General features: G+C 42.6%; 1 protein-coding gene across 2 annotated transcripts in view; it reads left to right on the forward strand.

Moving 5' to 3' along the window:
- Positions 1–928: 928 nt before the first annotated feature.
- LOC126094910 (serine/threonine-protein phosphatase 6 regulatory ankyrin repeat subunit C-like) overlaps positions 929–24,053 on the forward strand; it is a 314,292-nt gene continuing 291,167 nt past the window's right edge. For both annotated transcript variants that reach the window (XM_049909562.1, XM_049909553.1), the window contains exon 1: positions 929–984. The gene's annotated coding sequence lies outside the window, so the exon portion shown is untranslated. The remainder of the gene's footprint in view (positions 985–24,053) is intronic.

The raw sequence follows: 24,053 nt of genomic DNA on the forward strand, positions 1-24,053 counted from the left end.
CTTTTGATGATTTTTTCTTCTAATTACAATTCCTAGGGTGGAGAAAGACCTGTTTGGACAACTACCCACACAGACAAAGTATGAAGCTCTGGCAGTGGTTGTTTCCATAGGGTCCATAATGAATCATTCACTCTGCTGCGGTTGTTGCGGAAGTTAATGCCGGCACGGTAGCTCAGCGTGCTCGGTCAGAGGGTTAGCTGCCCTCTGTAATAAAAAAAAACTGAGTTAATCGATCAACAATGGACTTAAACGGGTGTCTTACGATGTTTGCCCCGAGCAGATGCAACGAACAAAAGCGAACAAAATGAGTTAAAAAAAAAAAAAAAAAAAAAAAAAGAGGGTCAGCGCGACGGACTGCCGTCCGAAGGGGCCCGATTTCGATTCCCGGTCGGGGATTTTCTTCGCTCAGGCACTGGGTGTTGTGTTGTCTTCATCATCATTTCATTCCCATTCGGCGTGCAGGTCGCCCAATGTGGCGTCGAATGTAATAAGACTTGCACCAAAGCGGCCTGACCTGCCTCGTAAGGGGCCTCCCGGGCAATGACGCCAAACACTCATTTCATTTTTTTACTGTCCAGGCACGACTCACGACGCGATTTCATAGCGTTCATTCTACCATTAAATCTCTCCCGTGTACCTAGCGTGTATAGTACACCTGGCAGGAAAGAATCTCTGCTTCATAATTCTTTCGGTGAGTGTATTGTCTAGGTTCGAGTTTCAAACTGTTAGAAGGTTTCGTTTTAAAAATGATTTTCATCCTCTTCACAAACTACATGAGATATTCGACATTAAGTTCATATTGACAATCTTGCATCGTTTCGCGCAACGCTTCAGAAATCTCGATTATACGGCAGCGTGTTAAAGTCAATTGCACAACATTCCCTAAGCCGTACTTATGAGGCGAACCCACACTGCGCATGCCCAGTCCCATCGCGCCAAGCACGCTGTGACAGCTGACTGCCGTAAAGACAGCAGCGGTATCTGGTGAGTTCGTAAAGCGTTAATAATTGTCAGTTCGTGATTTTTATTGTCTCGTACACTGCAGGTGGTTTAGGTGGAAAACCTAATTGTTTACCATGACACTCAGCGTGAGTGCTGTGTTAAGAGCTAAACTAAGATAATTTCTGATTTCCAGCAAGCGCTGGCCTCACATAACCCTTTGTATCACAGGTCAATGAATGATTTTGCGCAAGGTAATAGATAACAGGACAGGTATTTCGCTGCTCGCCGGTGACATTCTAAGACTTGTTTTTTTGCGTGTTTGCTAATATAAGCCGTTTTTCGTATTCCGGCTCCAAGTCAAAGACTTGTTTATGCTTCTCACAACAAAAAGAATTCTGCTATGCTTTGCGCTTAAATGTGGAACGTAATCGGCCTAGGCGACCAGTTGTAGTTTTGACACTATTATGATAGAACATACTTATTTACCACGTTCATATTGTTAACTGACATTTCTTGTACATTAATACGTCATTCCTAGTTTGTGTCAGCACATAAAAACGTATATCACAGAATTATCCGAAGACAAAAGTATTCAATAGTAAAATGAAATCCAGTAGCTCTACTGTTTACTGTTTTCAAGGGCGTTTAGCATCATTTCCAATTTCCAACAGCTCACATTTCATCGGGCAGTCCAGTAATACTAGTGTTATTCGTCTGTCTTCGATGTCTAGGCTAAATCGGATAATTTGTCGCACTATTGCATGATAAACACAAAAAATATTTACACCATATTTCCAGAAAATGAGGACATACATTATAGAAACATAACGCTTGTAAACATGGCAGTTGCATATGTCGCTAAAAGAAACAAATATATTAAGTGTAAAGACTATGGCTGTCTTTCATCGTATTTTTCGGCCCCTTAGGCAGTGTGTACATGAGACTGTAGGTAAAACTACGCTGCCCACCTCTTTTTGTGAATAGTTTGATGACAAAACGTGCATTTTGTTGCTGTAGGCATACGCTCCTCCTTTTATGTCCTTATGTCACATTGAAAAAAGTGTTTCGGTATCTTGGAAGATAAAAGAATTTGAGTAATTGTCATTTCTCAGACCTTTGCGGAGAAAATCCCTAAGCGAATTAGTGGCGAGTAAAACAGCCTTTGTCGAATGTCTTGCGCCTAATTGAGCAATTCACGGACAAACTGGACTTCTCTGGCAGCATCGGCGTTGTTAGTTAGATATTTATCATAGTGAGGCAAACATTCTAAACTTTAATGTAACTTACTTGAAGTTTTGATAATCTGTCGTACCTCAGAGCTAAATTTGACAAAGAAAGTAATATTAGGATTTAACGTCCCGTCGACAACGAGGTTATTGGAAAGGGAGCACAAGCTCGGATTAGGTCAAGGACGCGGAAGGAAATCGGCCGTACGCTTTGTAAGGAACAATCCCAGCATTTACATGGAGCTGTTTAGGTAAATCACGGAAATCGTACAACTGGATAGCTGGACGCGGATTTGAACTGTCGTCGTTTTGCATAAGAGCCTACTGTGTTAACCACTGCGCCACGTTGCTCTGTCTAAATTTGATATGAGATACCCAAAACATGTTATGCCAAACGACTAACAGTTCCGTATTTTGAAAGTACATTGCTTTGATACCTAAAAGTTAAGCATACTTCATTAGCGTACGTAAACTACAGAGTTTTTGTACTATAAATATGAATTTAGATGGTACCTCTGCGACTTAACGATCTGAAATTACATCACTTATGCTTAAATCCAGCGATCCAACGAATTAAGAGTTTATGCTAGAAAATGTTCACAAAGGTATTTTTGTCCATATTCGAATAATATTAGATCTACCCTAAAAATTAAAAATCTGAAATACAAAAGAATATAGGAATACTTTACATTGTGAAAAATTCCGTGTGTTATTAACAAAAATAACCGGCAAAAATACGACTAATTAATACTTCTTAAACTGGAGATATAGAAAACAAACTTCAAAGACGCTTATTAAAGTTTGATGCCAATTTGCTTGATTACAGAGCTTCGTATCTGATAATGCTAATGGATTTATTGCATTATTTTAATGCCTTCTATTTTAAAACTGACATAGTTAAAACTTAATAAAACACATATATCGAAAGCTGCGTTTTCTGGATTGTTTGGGTAGTCAAACGCGGGCCAGCATTTGACGAGATGAATGTCAGGAACCTCCGGAAACAACCTCAAACTGGTGTGTACAATCTATTCTTAACAACATAGGATTGAAACCAAGATGGCTCTTATCTCCCAATTTTGACATACTAAAGACGTAAGTACTGTGACAAGACCGATAGTGCTATAGCCATGCGGCTAGCTGCGGAACGAAACGCGGAAAACCAAATATCGGGATAGCTGCTGTGACTCTAAAAAACTCGTTTTATGCGAACGAAACAAAGTTTCATCCTTCTGTGTACTTCGTTACTAATTAAAAATTTACTTTGCGCTCAAAAAATGAAAAACCACTATTTTGGGATTCGTGTGTGTTCTGCCCTTTGCAATCTTTCTCATTTGTATTGATATTCGATTCTAAGGAAACTATCCAATAAAAAAGTTGGTTCTTTCACATCTTATAATCATATATCGTAGCCTGATAATGAACTCTCTCTTTTCGTAATTGCTCATAGTTTTCATGTACTCCGAATAAAAGTAAATGTTTACTGTGAAAAGTATAATCGCTGGCCAGTTTGCGTTTGGTTCATTTTAGGTAAACATTCCTATATATGAACTGTAGCTAACATACCTAAATCGTTTCCAGAATGAGATTTTCACTCTGCAGCGGAGTGTGCGCTGATATGAAACTTCCTGGCAGATTAAAACTGTGTGCCCGACCGAGACTCGAACTCGGGACCTTTGCCTTTCGCGGGCAAGTGCTCTACCAAGTGAGCTACCGAAGCACGAGTCACGCCCGGTACTCACAGCTTTACTTCTGCCAGTACCTCGTCTCCTACCTTCCAAACTTTACAGAAGCTCTCCTGCGAACCTTGCAGAACTAGCACTCCTGAAAGAAAGGATATTGCGGAGACATGGCTTAGCAACAGCCTGGGGGATGTTTCCAGAATGAGATTTTCACTCTGCAGCGGAGTGTGCGCTGATATGAAACTTCCTGGCAGATTAAAACTGTGTGCCGAACCGAGACTCGAACTCGGGACCTTTGCCTTTCGCGGGCAAGTGCTCTACCAAGTGAGCTACCGAAGCACGACTCACGTCCGGTACTCACAGCTTTACTTCTGCCAGTACCTCGTCTCCTACCTTCCAAACAGGAGAGCTTCTGTAAAGTTTGGAAGGTAGGAGACGAGGTACTGGCAGAAGTAAAGCTGTGAGTACCGGGCGTGAGTCGTGCTTCGGTAGCTCACTTGGTAGAGCACTTGCCCGCGAAAGGCAAAGCTCCTGAGTTCGAGTCTCGGTCGGGCACACAGTTTTAATCTGCCAGGAAGTTTCATACCTAAATCGTTTTTAACAGTGGAATGGGAGCCATCCCTCCTTGCGGCCCCGAGTAAATAAGTGATATGTATTGGCATTTGTGCCTCGGATTTCTCTTTTGCGTGATGTTAACAGTTGCTGACACACTTTACGTTAACCATTGCATTAAGAGGTTTTGCATTTTGGAAATAGAGATAGACAATGCAGATACAGGGGCAGAGTTAGCTGTGTACTGTATGCGTCTTTCTTGCCTACAGTATCAGTGCTATTCACTTAACGTTCAATAACTACTAGTGTTAACAAAGTTAAAAAAAGGTAGAGCCGTCCTGATAATTTACGTTCCGATTAAATGACAATAAAAATAAAAATAAACTGTTCATTCAAGTTCAACGAGAAATATTCTACAATTATGGTTCGTCTCGTAGTTGCGAGCAGTCCAAGCAAGTAGACTGAATTTGCTTTTTTTTAGACGGTAGTTGAGATGGTTCGTCGATACTATGCAGTTTGGAGTCCATAGGGCTGAAAGTTTTGCAAGAAAAGAAAAATACCTCGAATGTACCGGGTACATCCAGAAGTCAGTAGTGTGTTAACACAAGAAGCTTTCTACGTTTACAAGAATGTGAATATAAATTTTTAAACCACTTCAGAATATGGTTCTAAAACTTTGATGGATTAATAGCTCCCTTAGATATGCATTACAGAAGCAAGATACGAATATGAGATTAACTATGCCTATAAATCTGAGCTCTTACACTATGGGATGAAAAGTATCCGGACACCCCCAAACACATACGTTTTTCATATTAGGTGCATTGTGCTGCCACCTACAGTCAGGCACTCCATATCAGCGACCTCAATAGTCATTAGACATCGTGAGAGAGCAGAATGGGGCGCTCCGAGGAACTCACGGACTTCGAACATGGTCAGATGATTGGGTGCCACTTGTGTCATACGTCTGTACGTGAGATTTCCACACTCCTAAACATCCCTAGGTCCACTGTTTCCGAGGTGATAGTGAAGTGGAAACGCGGAGGGACACGTACAGCATAAAAGCGTACGGGCCGACCTTGTCTGTTGACTGACGGAGACCGCCGACAGTTGAAGAGGGTCATAATGTGTAATAGGCAGACATCTATCCAGATCATCACACAGGAATTCCAAACTGCATCAGGATCCACTGCAAGTACAATGGCAGTTAGACGGGAGGTGAGAAAATTTGGATTTCATGGTCAAGCGGCTGCTCATAAGCCCACATCACGCCGTAAATGTCAAACGACGCCTCGCTGGGTGTTGTTGTTGTTGTTGTTGTTGTTGTTGTTGTCTTCAGTCCTGAGACTGGTTTGATGCAGCTCTCCATGCTACTCTATCCTGTGCAAGCTTCTTCATCTCCCAGTACCTACTGCAACCTACATCCTTCTGAATCTGTTTAGTATATTCATCTCTTGGTCTCCCCCTGCGATTTTTACCCTCCACGCTGCCTTGCAATACTAAATTGGTGATCCCTTGATGCCTCAGAACATGTCCTACCAACCGATCCCTTCTTCTGGTCAAGTTGTGCCACAAACTTCTCTTCTCCTCAATCCTATTCAATACTTCCTCATTAGTTATGTGATCTACCCATCTAATCTTCAGCATTCTTCTGTAGCACCACATTTCAAAAGCTTCTATTCTCTTCTTGTCCAAACTATTTACCGTCCATGTTTCACTTCCATACATGGCTACACTCCATACAAATACACTCCTGGAAATGGAAAAAAGAACACATTGACACTGGTGTGTCAGACCCACCATACTTGCTCCGGACACTGCGAGAGGGCTGTACAAGCAATGATCACACGCACGGCACAGCGGACACACCAGGAACCGCGGTGTTGGCCGTCGAATGGCGCTAGCTGCGCAGCATTTGTGCACCGCCGCCGTCAGTGTCAGCCAGTTTGCCGTGGCATACGGAGCTCCATCGCAGTCTTTAACACTGGTAGCATGCCGCGACAGCGTGGGCGTGAACCGTATGTGCAGTTGACGGACTTTGAGCGAGGGCGTATAGTGGGCATGCGGGAGGCCGGGTGGACGTACCGCCGAATTGCTCAACACGTGGGGCGTGAGGTCTCCACAGTACATCGATGTTGTCGCCAGTGGTCGGCGGAAGGTGCACGTGCCCGTCGACCTGGGACCGGACCGCAGCGACGCACGGATGCACGCCAAGACCGTTGGATCCTACGCAGTGCCGTAGGGGACCGCACCGCCACTTCCCAGCAAATTAGGGACACTGTTGCTCCTGGGGTATCGGCGAGGACCATTCGCAACCGTCTCCATGAAGCTGGGCTACGGTCCCGCACACCGTTAGGCCGTCTTCCGCTCACGCCCCAACATCGTGCAGCCCGCCTCCAGTGGTGTCGCGACAGGCGTGAATGGAGGGACGAATGGAGACGTGTCGTCTTCAGCGATGAGAGTCGCTTCTGCCTTGGTGCCAATGATGGTCGTATGCGTGTTTGGCGCCGTGCAGGTGAGCGCCACAATCAGGACTGCATACGACCGAGGCACACAGGGCCAACACCCGGCATCATGGTGTGGGGAGCGATCTCCTACACTGGCCGTACACCACTGGTGATCGTCGAGGGGACACTGAATAGTGCACGGTACATCCAAACCGTCATCGAATCCATCGTTCTACCATTCCTAGACCGGCAAGGGAACTTGCTGTTCCAACAGGACAATGCACGTCCGCATGTATCCCGTGCCACCCAACGTGCTCTAGAAGGTGTAAGTCAACTACCCTGGCCAGCAAGATCTCCGGATCTGTCCCCCATTGAGCATGCTTGGGACTGGATGAAGTGTCGTCTCACGCGGTCTGCACGTCCAGCACGAACGCTGGTCCAACTGAGGCGCCAGGTGGAAATGGCATGGCAAGCCGTTCCACAGGACTACATCCAGCATCTCTACGATCGTCTCCATGGGAGAATAGCAGCCTGCATTGCTGCGAAAGGTGGATATACACTGTACTAATGCCGACATTGTGCATGCTCTGTTGCCTGTGTCTATGTGCCTGTGGTTCTGTCAGTGTGATCATGTGATGTATCTGACCCCAGGAATGTGTCAATAAAGTTTCCCCTTCCTGGGACAATGAATTCACGGTGTTCTTATTTCAATTTCCAGGAGTGTACTTTCAGAAATGACTTCCTGACTCTTAAATCTATACTCGATGTTAACAAATTTCTCTTCTTCAGAAACGCTTTCCTTGCCATTGCCAGTCTACATTTTATATCCTCTCTACTTCGACCATCATCAGTTATTTTGCTCCCCAAATAACAAAACTCCTTTACTACTTTAAGTGTCTCACTTCCTAATCTAATACCCTCAACACCACCCGACTTAATTCGACTACATTCCATTATCCTCGTTTTGCTTTTGTTGATGTTCATCTTATATCCTCCCTTCAAGACACCATCCATTCCGTTCAACTGCTCTTCCAAGTCCTTTGCTGTCTCTGACAGAATTACAATGTCATCGTCGAACCTCAAAGTTTTTATTTCTTCTCCATGGATTTTAATACCTACTCCAAATTTTTCTTTTGTTTCCTTTACTGCTTGCTCAATATACAGATTGAATAACATTGGGGAGAGGCTACAACCCTGTCTCACTCCCTTCCCAACCGCTGCTTCCCTCTCATGCCCCTCGACCCTTATAACTGCCATCTGGTTTCTGTACAAATTGTAAATAGCCTTTCGCTCCCTGTATTTTACCCCTGCCACCTTCAGAATTTGAAAGAGAGTATTCCAGTCAACATTGTCAAAAGCTTTCTCTAAGTCTACAAATGCTAGAAACGTAGGTTTGCCTTTCCTTAATCTTTCTTCTAAGATAAGTCGTAAGGTCAGTATTGCCTCACGTGTTCCAGTATTTCTACGGAATCCAAACTGATCTTCCCCGAGGTCGGCTTCTACTAGTTTTTCCATTCGTCTGTAAAAAATTCGTGTTAGTATTTTGCAGCTGTGGCTTATTAAACTGATAGTTCGGTAATTTTCACATCTGTCAACACCTGCTTTCTTTGGGATTGGAATTATTACATTCTTCTTGAAGTCTGAGGGTATTTCGCCTGTCTCATACATCTTGCTCACCAGATGGTAGAGTTTTGTCAGGACTGGCTCTCTCAAGGCCGTCAGTAGTTCCAATGGAATGTTGTCTACTCCGGGGGCCTTGTTTCGACTCAGGTCTTTCAGTGCTCTGTCAAACTCTTCACGCAGTATCATATCTCCCATTTCATCTTCATCTACATCCTCTTCCATTTCCATAATATTGTCCTCAAGTACATCGCCCTTGTATAGACCCTCTATATACTCCTTCCACCTTTCTGCTTTCCCTTCTTTGCTTAGAACTGGGTTTCCATCTGAGCTCTTGATGTTCATACAAGTGGTTCTCTTATCTCCAAAGGTCTCTTTAATTTTCCTGTAGGCAGTATCGCTGGGTGTAGGGAGCGTAAACAATGGACGATAGAACAGTGGAGAAACGTGTGAAGTGACGAATCACGGTGCACAATGTGGCTATCCGATGGCAGGCTGTGGGTAGGGCGAATGTCCGGTAAACGTCATCTGCCAGCGTATGTAGTGCCAACGGTAAAATTCGGATGTTATGGTGTGATCGTGTTTTTCATGGAGGGGGCTTGCACCCTTGTTCTTTCGTGGCACTATCACAGCAAAGGCCTACATTGATGTTTTAAGCACCTTCTTGCTTCCCACTGTTGAAGAGCAATTTGGGGCTGGCGATTGCATCTTTCAACACGATCTAGCACCTGTTCAAAATGCACGGCCCGTGGCGGAGTGGTTGCACGACAATAACATCCCTGTGATGAATGGACTGGCCTGCAAAGAGTCCTGACCTGAATCCTACAGAACACCTTTGGGATGTTTTGGAACGCCGACTTCGTGCCAGGCTTCAACGACCGACATCGATACCTCTCCTCAGTGCAGTATTCCGTGAAGAATGGGCTGCGATTCCCCAAGAAAAAAATGGTTCAAATGGCTCTGAGCACTATGGGACTTAACTGCTACGGTCATCAGTCCCCTAGAACTTAGAACTACTTAAACCTAACTAACCTAAGGACAGCACACAACACCCAGCCATCACGAGGCAGAGAAAATCCCTGACCCCGCCGGGAATCGAACCCGGGAACCCGGGCGTGGGAAGCGAGAACGCTACCGCACGACCACGAGATGCGGGCGATTCCCCAAGAAACCTTCCAGCACCTGACTGAACGTATGTCTGCGAGAGTGGTTCAAAATGGCTCTGAGCACTATGGGACTTAACATCTATGGCCATCAGTCCCCTAGAAATTAGAACTACTTAAACCGAAATAACCTAAGGACATCACACAACACCCAGTCATCACGAGGCAGAGAAAATCCCTGACCCCCCCGGGAATCGAACCCTGCGAGAGTGGAAGCTGTCATCAAGGCTAAAGGTGGGCCAACACCTGATTGAATTTCAGCATTACCGATGGAAGGCGCCACGAACTTGTAAGTCATTTTCAGCCAGGTGTCCGTATACTTTTGATCACATAGTGTATCTAAGACAGAATATTAGGTGTCATACGCATTTCCCATTACAACAACCATTTTGCCGATTTGAATGTTCTGAACAGGTTGTTATTTTCGGTTCCTGTTCCAGTAAATTCGTCTCAAACAGAAAACAAATTAATCTGATAGTGATGACTTTCTCACTCTCACACTATCCGGAAACTAGTGTTATAGCAGTGCTTTCTGAATGCCGTTTAATGTTCTGTTTTCAGTCATGTATCTCTCTTTACAATAAAGTAAATGTCGAAGGCGATCATGTGGCTTAATTCACGTGATGCCGAAGAATCGATACCATTATTGGTGAAACCGAGCGTGGGAACAATATCCCTTGCGACACCTCGTAAGAAAGTGCCACCCATGTTTCATTCTAATCGGTCATTCATTGTTGTTGTGCATTTTTACCATGAAATAATTAAAAAATTACATATTTATCTGTATACCAATAATAAGTATACTAGACATGTATCCCGATATCCAATAACCGATCAATCACGCCGGGAATACTTAAAGAACTGAGAATTTTCGTAAACATTTGATCTGCCTTCTCCTTAGTTGCACGTTACTTTTTAAAACTAGTTATTGAATTCCATAATAATTGCGAATTAATTAGTGTTCTTACTAAATTTTGTCCGAAGATTCAAGATGGAATAAGGGGCAAAGAACGTGCACATCAACTGGCGAAAATGGTGCAGCCTTTACTTTTCATCTGCACGTCCCTAGAATAGAGCGATTTTCATAGTAGACTCGCCAGCCAAGCAAATACGGAATGGACAAATTTAGTAGATATAGACCGTAACGCCATAGGAACATGGTACTGAGCGATTCAACAACGGACACGGTGTCACCATTTGTTTCTGAACTAGGCGCTCATGAGAGGATAAATTTTTGCTCTTAACAGACAGAGCAGATCATATGAATACTAATAAAACGAGACATTTGTTAAAATTAATTCATTGTCCAAGCTGTGGTTTCTGCATCATTGAGAGGACATTGTACATGTATTAACAGTGTGATAAATGCCATCATCCAAGAACAATTATGCAGTACAATATTTCAGAAATAGGATCGTTTTTCTCCTTAGTTCCATGTATAGGTACGATGCCAAATGTATCTGCTATTTGATTCGACTTTGTGAAAGGTAACTTAGAAATTTGAGAATATATTTAATATTTTGATATGTATGCATATAATTGGATTTACCTTAAAATTTCGTGTCTTATATTGTAAAGGTGTAGTTAGACTAATGTACTTTGTTGAATCCTTATATCTTTTACTTATGATAATATTTTATTAGGTAATGAAATCAGGCCAAACTCCAGTCTGTATCATTACGTGAAATAACTGTATTTGGTGTAATGAGCTCTACTTGAAACCAAATAAAGAAACCTGAAACTAAATAAAGAAATAAGCAAGACAAAAACCTTTCAGACATAAGAGAAAACTATGAGTTTCTCAGAGGATCACGAATGTATGAATAAAAATCTGTCACGCGTGGGGAAAACTAAATCGCTGATTCTATTGTAATTCCGACTGATCCTGTAACCCAAACTATTAAATTAATGAAGAAGTGAAAAGAAACAACTACCAGCGTATTTTCTCTATATTCGAATGCTCTGCGAAATAATTCACAAAAGATGCCACGCCGCGTCTAAAATACAAGCCCTCTTCTCTACTTGCATTGTTCAAATCGATTTCCTCTATGTCCGGAGGACACATCGTGGAAGACAGTTTGTGACATGTAATAAGTAAATACAGGGTCAAGCGTCAGAAATCTGATTTTGAGATAATCAACAAAATGTGTGTAGCAGTTGTACAAAAGCACTATAAATTGCGGATCATGGTACAATCACGAAAAATACAGGTTTTTTTTTGTCATATATGCTTTTTTTTTAATTCTACCTTAGTAGGTTCCAGAACAAAATTATACAGATTTGAAGAAAATGAAACGTTCTGTGTGCTATTGCTTTAACATAAATAACTATTATGCAAGTGCCATCATGCACATTTTCACTCATTTCACGACGTTCTCGTAAAGCCACTAATTCTCCTCTTACAAAAGGAATCATTTTAGCTAGACCCCTTCCCTTTCTTTCAGACATCCTAGGTTCACAGTATATCGTTTCTAGCTGCACCTGTTGAAGATCAGAAGGTCTCACGTTCCTCTGCAAGACGTAATGTTCCTTGAACTCTTCAATTCCATTGAGAGTAGACCGATCTTGCATTAGCTCTTGCCGTTCAGCAGTTAATCTGATCCACCGTGCTTTTCAAATATGCACATTGGTAAAACTTTGTGTGTTTCCGCAGCTGACTTGAAGTCGTAAAACTCCGCTTCTTGCATAACAATTTACTTCAGCAATGCCCTATTGTTGCAAACAATCACAGAGCTAGTTCTGTTATCAGCACTTCACAAAAGTGCACGCTAAGACATTAATAGAGAGTTGGCCCATGACATTATTAGAACTTCGATGTTGGTGTTATGACACGAGTGCCGCCATCTTGTGACAGCACTTTAGTCAGAACAAATGTTATTTGGCTTGGCGTTTACACCTCAATTTCACGTATAACTCAAATTTTCATTTTTTTGCGCTTGACCCTTAATTTATTTACATGCCACATTTGTACTCACACACCTGCTACGGAGAACGCAACGCAGCCTACGGTCAGTGGGCATCCCCGCCGGCCGCGGTGGTCCAGCGGTTCTGGCGCTGCAGTCCGGAACCGCGGGACTGCTACGGTCGCAGGTTCGAATCCTGCCTCGGGCATGGGTGTGTGTGATGTCCTTAGGTTAGTTAGGTTTAAGTAGTTCTAAGTTCTAGGGGACTTATGACCTAAGATGTTGAGTCCCATAGTGCTCAGAGCCATTTGAACCATTTTTTTTGGGCACCCCGCTCCCGGTACTGACTGCCTATAGTCAGAACTCAGAAGGTTCCTCCTCGCACGTGTGAACTGCCCAACTGATTTTCGTGTCTCGTAGCACTGCGGTTGCCACCGCCCGGTTTCCGTCTCTCTATGCGCGATGCGGCCGGCAAGCGGCGAAATTCCGCAACAGCAGACGTTCTGCCTCGTGTAGATTGCTGCAAAAAAATGGCTCAGAGCATTATCGGACTTAACAGCTATGGTCATCAGTCCCCTAGAACTTAGAACTACTTAAACCTAACTAACCTAACGACATCACACACATCCATGCCCAACCGTACCAGTCGCGCGGTTCCAGACTGAAGCGCCTAGAACCGCTCGGCCACACCGGCTGGCGTAGATTGCTGCATCTATCCCATATGCGTATGCCATAGCGGTGCGTCTATTTGCCGCGCAACTGATGTTTTCACGTATTTCGCTCTTGTGGTCCCAAGCCTAGAACCATGGCATTTGGATTGTTGACTTCGTAATTCTGTGACTGCGTGTTGCGCTGTGATGCGCTCCATGGAGTATGAGGTCAGAATTCTTAAAGTGTAGTTATTTTCGACCTTGAAATAGCACAGCTTTCCCCTCTCTTCCACTATAATACACTTTTTCTTTTCTTTTCGACTAATGAATTTGGGTCCGTAGGTGAAGTATATATGAACAGACCTACAGTGCAATAAGAAGATATTCTTCACTGTCTACTACAAACGCAGACCGAATGTGAAGCAGAGTGTGATCTCAGCACGCCGCGACGGCACGGTAAGTTGAAACAAAGAGAGTCGGATATAGAGGGTGATGTATATGTGCGTATTATAAACCCTTGCTCTTTTAAACTTCTCTCCTTCCTATCTCCTCTGTGTTACCACAGATGACATGTCACTGATCTGATTTGTACTAAGACTGCAGTACACACGAGGCGCTTATTTGCTTCCACCGTCCTGAGTGGAATGCATAAGTTCTTATAAATGTCCACCAACCTGCCGTCATCTACAGTTGTTGTCAGAAAACAGCACATTATCTTGAGGCTGTAAGAAACTCTTAGCGAGGAATTGATATTATGTGAATAATTAAAATTCCAGTTAGCTTCTTTTTATGGGGTTCCGCCGCCCCCCCCCCCCCCCCCCCCCCCGAAATGAACTATGGACCTTGCCGTTGTTGGGGAGGCTTGCGTGCCTCAATGATACAGATAGCCATACCGTAGGTGCAACCACAACGGAGGCCAGACAAACATGTGGTTCCTGAAGAGGGGCAGCAGCCTTTTCAGCAGTTGCAGGGGTAACAGTCTGGATGATTGACTGATCTGGCCTTGTAACACTAACAAAAACGGCCTTGCTGTGCTGGTACTGCGAACGGCTGAAAGCAAGGGGAAACTACAGCCGTAATTTTTCCCGAGGGCATGCAGCTTTACTGTACGGTAAATGATGATGGCGTCCTCTTGGGTAAAATATTCCACAGGTAAAATAGTCCCCCATTCGGATCTCCGGGCGGGAACTACTCAGGAGGACGTCGTTATCAGGAGAAAGGAAACTGACGACACGAGGATGGATACAACGGTCGATAGCAACGGCGGTACTGTGTGCTACACTGTTTTTAAAATGAAAGGTTTCTCCTAGTAAGCACTCAAACACGCAAAAAATTACGAAAATATACTAGTAACTACAAAGGTAAATGAAAGGAAGTGGCTCCTGTTTGAAGCTCGTAGAAATATATAGTAAACGAACGGCCTTATTACCAGCAGGAACTCGCGGTGCTCTCTCACTGTCTATTAACGTTTTGAACATGGCTGTCTATTAAACAAAATGAGTAAATAAAATACTATATTTAAGATATAAAACCTTTTTTTGGATGAAATAATGAAGTGAATATATTTTCTCAGAAAAAGTACAAGTTTCAGAAGTTTAATATTTTTTTCATACAAAATTCGAACAAAATTAGTTTATTTTATTAATTTACATATGTTGTTGTTGTGGTCTTCAGTCCTGAGACTGGTTTGATGCAGCTCTCCATGCTACTCTATCCTGTGCAAGCTTCTTCATCTCCCAGTAACTACTGCAACCTACATCCTTCTGAATCTGCTTAGTGTATTCATCTCTTGATCTCCCTCTACTACGATTTTTACCCTCCACGCTGCCCTCCAATACTAAATTGGTGATCCCTTGATGCCTCAGAACATGTCCTACCAACCGGTCCTACCTTCTTCTAGTCAAGTTGTGCCACAAATTCCTCTTCTCCCCAATTCTATTCAATACCTCATCATTAGTTATGTGATCTACCCATCTAATCTTCAGCATTCTTCTGCAGCACCACATTTCGAAATCTTCTATTCTCTTCTCGCCTAAACTATATATCGTCCACGTTTCACTTCCATACATGGCTAAATTCCATATAAACACTTTCAGAAACGACTTCCTGACACTTAAATTAATACTCGATGTTAACAAATTTCTCTTCTTCAGAAACGCTTTCCTTGCCATTGCCAGTCTACATTTTATATCCTATCTACTTCGACCATCATCAGTTATTTTGCTCCCCAAAAAGCAAAACTCCTTTACTACTTTAATTGTCTCATTTCCTAATCTAATTCCCTCAGCATCACCCGACTTAATTCGACTACATTCCATTATCCTCGTTTTGCTTTTGTTGATGTTCATCTTATATGCTCCTTTCAAGACACTGTCCATTCCGTTCAACTGCTCTTCCAAGTCCTTTGCTGTCTCTGACAGAATTACAATGTCATCGGCGAACCTCAAAGTTTTTATTTCTTCTCCATGGATTTTAATACCTACTCTGAATTTTTCTTTTGTTTCCTTTACTGCTTGCTCAATATACAGATTGAATAACATCGGGGAGAGGCTACAACCCTGTCTCACTCCCTTCCCGACCACTGCTTCCCTTTCATGTCCTCCGACTCTTATAACTGCCATCTGGTTCCTGTACAAATTGTAAATAGCCCTTCGCTCCCTGTATTTTACCCCTGCCACCTTCAGAATTTGAAAGAGAGTATTCCAGTCAACATTGTCAAAAGCTTTCTCTAAGTTTACAAATGCTAGAAATGTAGGTTTTCCTTTCCTTAATCTAGTTTCTAAGATAAGTCATAGGGTCAGTATTGCCTCACGTGTTCCAACATTTCTACGGAATCCAAACTGATGTTCCCCGAGGTCGACATCTACCAGTTTTTCCATTCGTCTGTAAAGAATTCGCGTTAGTATTTTGCAACTGTGACTTATTAAACTGATTGTTCGGTAATTTTCACATCTGTCAACACCTGCTTTCTTTGGGATTGGGATTATTATATTCTTCTTGAAGTCTGAGGGTATTTCGCCTGTTTCATGCATTTTTCTCACCAGATGGTAGAGTTTTGTCAGGACTGGCTCTCCCAAGGCCGTCAGTAGTTCCAGTGGAATATTGTCTACTCCGGGGGCCTTGTTTCGGCTCAGGTCTTTCAGTGCTCTGTCAAACTCTTCACGCAGTATCGTATCTCCCATTTCATCTTCATCTACATCCTCTACCATTTCGATAATATTGTCCTCAAGTACATCGCCCTTATATAGACCCTCTATATACTCCTTCCACCTTTCTGCTTTCCCTTCTTTGCTTAGAACTGGGCTTCCATCTGAGCTCTTGATGTTCATACAAGTGTTTCTCTTATCTCCAAAGGTCTCTTTAATTTTCCTGTAGGCAGTATCTATCTTACCCCTAGTGAGATAAGCCTCTACATCCTTACATTTGTCCTCTAGCCATCCCTGCTTAGCCATTTTGCACTTCCTGTCGATATCATTTTTTAGACGTTTGTATTTCTTTTTGCCTGCTTCATTTACTGCGTTTTTATATTTTCTCTTTTCTTCAATTAAATTCAATATTTCTTCTGTTACCCAAGGATTTCTACTAGCCCTCGTCTTTTTACCTACTTGGTCCTCTGCTGCCTTTACTACTTCATCCCTCAAAGCTACCCATTCTTCTTCTACTGTATTTCTTTCCCCCATTCCTGTCAATTGTTCCCTTATGGTCTCCCTGAAACTCTGTACAACCTCTGGTTCTTTCAGTTTATCCAGGTCCCATCTCCTTAAATTCCCACCTTTTTGCAGTTTCTTGAGTTTTAATCTACAGCTCATAACCAATAGATTGTGGTCAGAGTCCACATCTGCCCCTGGAAATGTCTTACAATTTAAAACCTGGTTCCTAAATCTCTGTCTTACCATTATATAATCTATCTGATACCTTTTAGTATCTCCAGGGTTCTTCCATGTATACAACCTTCTATCATGATTCTTAAACCAAGTGTTAGATATGATTAAGTTGTGCTGTGTGCAAAATTCTACCAGGCGGCTTCCTCTTTCATTTCTTAGCCCCAATCCATATTCACCTACTACGTTTCCTTCTCTCCCTTGTCTTACACTCGAATTCCAGTCACCCATGACTATTAAATTTTCGTCTCCCTTCAGTATCTGAATTATTTCTTTTATTTCATCATACATTTCATCAATTTCTTCGTCATCTGCAGAGCTAGTTGGCATATAAACTTGTACTACAGTAGTAGGTGTGGGCTTCGTATCTATCTTGGCCACAATAATGCGTTCACTATGTTGTTTGTAGTAGCTTACCCGCATTCCTATTTTCCTATTCATTATTAAACCTACTCCTGCATTACCCCTATTTGACTTTGTGTTTATAACCCTGTAGTTACCTGACCAAAAGTCTTGTTCCTCCTGCCACCGAACTTCACTAATTCCCACTATATCTAACTTTAACCTATCCATTTCCCTTTTTAAATTTTCTAACCTACCTGCCCGATTAAGGGAACTGACATTCCACGCTCCGATCCGTAGAACGCCAGTTTTCTTTCTCCTGATAACGACATCCTCTTGAGTAGTCCCCGCCCGGAGATCCGAATGGGGGACTATTTTACCTCCGGAATATTTTACCCAAGAAGACGCCATCATCATTTAATCATACAGTAAAGCTGCATGCCCTCGGGAAAAATTATGGCCGTAATTTCCCCTTGCTTTCAGCCGTTCGCAGTACCAGCACAGCAAGGCTGTTTTGGTTATTGTTACAAGGCCAGATCAGTCAATCATCCAAACTGTTGCCCCTGCAATTACTGAAAAGGCTGCTGCCCCTCTTCAGGAACCACACGTTTGTCTGGCCTCTCAACAGATACCCCTCCGTTGTGGTTGTACCTACGGTACGGCTATCTGTATCGCTGAGGCACGCAAGCCTCCCCACCAACGGCAAGGTCCATGGTTCATGGGGGGGGGGGGGGGGGGGCGCATACATAGGAAAAGAAATCCACAACTGTACTGCTACACTATTGATGACAAACAGCTGGAGACTGTGTCTGCCGTAAAATATCTAGGCATAACTATCCAGAGCGACCTTAAGTGAAGATAGTGGGAAAACCAGACACAAGACAGATTCGTCGGAAGAATCTTAAGGAAATGGAACTCATCTACGAAAGAAGTGGCTTATAAGGCGCTTGTTCGACCGATTCTTGAGTATTGTTAGTCTACCTGGGATCGCTATCAGGTAGGACTGATAGAGGAGACGGAGAAGATCCAACGAAGAGCGGCGCGTTTCGTCGCGAGATCGTTTAGCTGGCGAGAGAGCGTTACGAAGATGCGAAACAAACTCCACTGGCAGACGTTACAAGAAATTTACTACTGAAATTTCGGGACAGCACTTTTTGAGGAGGAGTCAGACAACATATTACTTCCCCCCACATACATCTTGCGTATTGACCACGAGGAGAAAATTCGAGAGATTAGAGCCAATACAGAGGCTTACTGGCAATCATTCTTCTCACGCAGTATTCGTGGGTGGAACTTTATTCTTTTTAGGTACATAGGACACATTCTTTTTAGGTACATAGGACACCAATGTAACGTCATTCTGGATCCCAAATCGAGAACTATATACTTCTGTTACTTTTTTAAAAATCTCAGGAACACTTGTCTTGTTTTTACGGACTGTTCCGAAAGAAGTCGAGGAATGTTCTTTCAACACATGGATCATAAGGGGGTAACTAGTAAACCAATTATCGAACGTCAGATTCCTATTTGTTTTCGTTATTCGCTCCACCAAACAGTTTACAATATCACATTATTTATTACTAAGCTGGTATGGTCCTGGTGGTTGTTTTCCCGAGTATACTATCAGTCTGAAGGTATAGAATATCTTCGCATCTACGAGGGCATGTTTTTCTTTTTGTGCCGTATTTGGCTGGTTTGTTTGGTAACTACACACAGAAATGACATCATACAATGTGCGTGAGGCAATACACAATTAGGTAACAGACAACATCCCACGTGTAGCGTTGGCACAGTCTGTGTGGCATGCTGAAAGTCTTCAGAAAGAAGAATTTGACATGGAAGTAAGGATGGGTAGAAGTCTTGAGCCTATCATCGTAAATTTACATTCAGATTGTTCGGAAACAGACTCAGGTAGAAGTGAAGATGGTAGTACGATGTAGGCTTTGGAACAAAGTAATATTATTTCTTAGTTTTAAAGACTCATGGTTTAAAATAAATGTGTTTGTCAACATATCAGTTGCATACATCATAATGAGAACTTCCTAGTCTCTTTGATTAGGAATTTGTATACTTTTACTTATACAGACTATAATGTTCAACATATTGCTCAACGCACGAACTGAATAAGACCCTAAAATGACAGTAACTGTTACTAATCGAGATATCTTTGGTTTTCGATATTATCGGTCAGATTCCCTGGAGTTATTCGCAGATGATGCTTAACTTTTTACTTGTTCAGTGGATTATAAATTCAGTCTCGTACTGTAATATTGAACTTGTTAGTTTACACTCGTAATGCCCGTTAACAACGAAAAATATGACAACTTACTGAGCATTTTTACGATAGTCTTTTACATTAATCTAGTCTACCAATAATTCTTTTTTACATTCGGTGATTACACGTAATGCAGTCAAAACACACACACACACACACTCATCTACATCTACATGGATACTCTGCAAATTACATTCAAGTGCCTGGCAGAGGGTTCATCGAACCACCTTCACAATTCTCTATTATTCCAATCTCGTATAGCGCTCGGAAAGAAGAAACACCTATATCTTTCCGTACGAGCTCTGATTTCCCTTATTTTACCATGATAATCGTTTCTCCCTATGTAGATCGGTGTCAACAAAATATTTTCGTATTCGTAGGAGAAAGTTGGTGATTGGAATTTCATGAGAAGATTCCGTCACAACGAAAAACGCCTTTGTTTTAATGATGTCCAGCCCAAATCCTGTATCATTTCTGCGACACTCTCTCCCATATCTCGTGATAATACAAAACGTGCTGCCCTTCTTTAAAGTTTTTCGATGTACTCCGTCAGTCCTATCTGGTAAGGATCCCACACCATGCAGCAGTATTCTAAAAGAGGATGGACAAGCGTAGTGTAGGCAGTCTCCTTAGTAGATCTGTTACATTTCTGTGCCCTGCCAATAAAACCCAGTCTTTGGTTAGCCTTCCCAACATTTTCTATGTTTTCATTCCAATTTAAGCTGTTCGTAATTGTAATACCTAGGTATTTAGTTGAATTTACGGCTTTTAGATTAGACTGATTTATCGTGTAACCGAAGTTCAACGAATTCCTTTTAGCACTCATGTGGATGACCTCACACTTTTCGTTGTTGAGGGCCAACTGCCAATTTTCGCACCATTCAGATTGTCAAACAAATATGATGATTACGGTTTGTGCTTGAAGTTAAGGGGCTCCAGAACGCCCTATACTTGCAATGTTAAAATAACACTTATAAATTACATCTTTCCTCACAAAGTAGGAAGTTGAACTTTTTACAGATATTTATTGGAATATGGGCTACAACTTAACACAGAGATTTTACAAAATTTTAGTTCAGTTATTAAAGATGATTTTTTTTTCAATTGTAATGAAAATTCACAACATTTTTTTGCAATTTTTTATTTATATATTAAAAAATATACAGTTTTTTGGAAAAAGGCTGTGTTAAATTATGCAGAAGGTACTGTGTAACATTTACTGAAAGTTTGAAACAAATATGTTTGGAAGATCCTTAGAAAACATGTAATTAGTATGAGAAAAGAAAAGTTTTGGGAATCGAGCGACAAAAGATTGGATTAACTTTTTAGTGCATTCCAGGTCCATAGGATGGATTATCTTCATCATCTGCAAACTCCTCCTCCAGCTTCCTCTTGTTCCTCCTCCTGTTTACTCTTGCTCGTATTTCTAGACTCTTTACAGCCCTGTCTGCAGCCCGAAGGCGTTCCTTGTCTAAAGCAAGCATAGCTCGTACCATGTTAGAACCTATCTTCATTCCCATATTTCTAAATACCTTGCACCTTACAATGTTGCCATCATTGAAAGTCGCAACAGCATCATACACACCAAAGTGAAGTGTTTCTATTCCAACAAATACAGTCTTGGGGACTCTCGACCATATAACACTATTTACACTTTCATTGGGGTTTTGAGTTTTTCCGTGAAAACACATTTTCAACAGTTCAGGTGCTGCTAAGCCTCTGAAAATAGGTTAGCCACAACACATACTTTATCTCACATCACTAAAATGTGCCTGATGAACACGGACGTTAATAATAACACCATTTGACAGCAGTTTAACAGCGCCACAGTGGGTTACGCCCATGTAGAACACATTTCAAAAAAAATTTAAAAATAGTTGTATTCTTCGGAATTGAATAAATTATATATCTATTAAAAGGTAATAGTCTGCAGATTCAGAAAACGCAAAAAAGTAAAAATTTGAGCCTTTCCAGAGCCCCTTAACTCGTAACTAGGTGTGTCCATACAAACGAAAACTGAATCTTCTGCTAGAATCCACTATTATGTAATCTTACTGTTATTAGTCCTATAATGATGGGAAGTCCATGGGCCTGCTCATAATTTGTTACGGCTGTATTGGCGTAGAAAATTTAAAATCATACTAAAATGATTATCAGTTGCATAAGGCACCACTTCCAGAATGTAATGAGTACTGTTAAGCAGAAGAGACTAAATGCTATGAACAAGCCATTATATCACTTATACCGAGTACTGATCTTAAGTTAAATTTTGCTGTAGTATTGTTGTTGATAATTCTTCCGGGTTATATGGCCGTGGTCCATGGAATTCTTCTGTTCCTAACGTTTCGTCCAATACTACGTTGGACATCCTCAGAGGTATGGCTGGTCCTGCTGAGTCCTGCCGACTGACGAGTCGGGCGTTGGAGAGCGGCCTAAATACCGAGGAAAGTGGGCGTGGTCTAGCTTGCTGTAGTATTGTTAATTAGTAAGACTTCATAATAACAGATTCCAGTGGAAAATGCCACTCTTGTTAGTGCGTACACGCTGAGCAGCGAGTTCACAGGTGTAGAAACGCATTTTGTCCACTGAGCTGGGCGAGCGAGCGAGTTCAGGACTACTACCTTCATGACGTATGCGCCGCGGCCTGTCTTTCTCGTGGGCCTCGACAGTGGGGGCCAATTGTAAAGAGTCATTTTTTCTCTCGTTCTTTTCTTTTCCAAACTAAACAAGGAGCGATACACTCTTCAATTAATTAATCTTCACCTTCTTTCTCTGTAAGCGGTAGCGGGCGGACGCACGACGAGATCTGCAGCATTAACACTGTTAAAAAAATGTGTATCCAAACCATACATTAAAGAAGTGTTATAAAAAGTTATTAGGATGGATGGATGGAGAGGGTTTTAAGGGCGCACGACGACAAGATCTTCAGCGCCCGTTGGGCCTACCCACACCGAAGCGTGGGACGAAGCATGCCGCCAGCAGTAAAACATGGACAACACAGGAAGAAAGTCGTAGAGGGAGCTAAGACAATATTGCAGATGGAAGTGGCTTGCTGACCGCAAGGAAAAAAGGGAGGAGCCAGCCACTGTGCAATACACTAAAACCTCCGGCCTAAAAGTTTAGACCAGAGTCCAGACACATCACAAAACTTTAAAACCCTAGACACACACGTCTCATCCTTAGCTGAAACACAGAGCAGATACCCATCAACTTGTGCTTCTACCCTTGCATCACGGTATAAAATGCAGTCTGTTAAAACGTGGCGGACAGAGATTTGCACATCACAAGCATCACAAAGCTGGGGGATCCTCCCGCCGTAATAGAAAGCTATGTGCGAGAGGACAGTGCCCAATCCGAAGACGCGTGAAGTTCACTTCTTCCTGCCTGAGCAACCAGCAGAAGGAACGCCACGGCCGAGTTGTTGACTTCACCAACCGCACTTTATTGGCCGTCACCGCCAGCCATTCTTCCTCCCACAACTCCATGCACTTCTTGTGAAGTGCAGAGCAGAGTTTATTCGCACATTCGCGACGACCATACGTGTCTGTTCACCATTTCGCCCGCGCCAAGAATCCTGCATCAAGACGATCGAAGCAAACAAGAAGAATTAATGTGAGTAGAGGAGGGGCGATCCGGAAACAGTATTGTCATACCAACCTCTAAGCACAATAGCGGTGACAGGAAAAGGAAGTACGTACAATTACGAATTTTAATCTAATAATGTATTGAATTGGAAGGTCTGTTGATCTCAATGCCAGCTAAAGTTCACTCAGGATATGAGTGCTTTCCAGTTTGTTCCAATTAGTCTGTCAAAATTTCTTTTTTAATTATTTAACTAGCAACATTTAATCAGAATGAGATTTTCACTCTGCAGCGGAGTGTGCGCTGATATGAAACTTCCTGGCAGATTAAAACTGTGTGCCCGACCGAGACTCGAACTCGGGACCTTTGCCTTTCGCGGGCAAGTGCTCTACCAACTGAGCTACCGAAGCACAACTCACGCCCGGTACTCACAGCTTTACTTCTGCCAGTACCTCGTCTCCTACCTTCCAAACTTTACAGAAGCTCTTCTGCGAACCTTTCAGAACTAGCACTCCTGAAAGAAAGGAGATTGCAGAGACATGGCTTAGCCACAGCCTGGGGGATGTTTCCAGAATGAGATTTTCACTCTGCAATGGAGTGTGCGCTGATATGAAACTTCCTGGCAGATTAAAACTGTGTGCCCGACCGAGACTCGAACTCGGGACCTTTGCCTTTCGCGGGCAAGTGCTCTGCCATCTGAGCTACCGAAGCATGACTCCGCTGCAGATTTTTGGGATACTGTACATCCCCATATATATATATATATATGTGTGTGTGTGTGTGTGTGC

This window comes from Schistocerca cancellata, chromosome 1 (genome assembly GCF_023864275.1).
Source record: "Schistocerca cancellata isolate TAMUIC-IGC-003103 chromosome 1, iqSchCanc2.1, whole genome shotgun sequence".
NCBI classification, from domain to species: domain Eukaryota; kingdom Metazoa; phylum Arthropoda; class Insecta; order Orthoptera; family Acrididae; genus Schistocerca; species Schistocerca cancellata.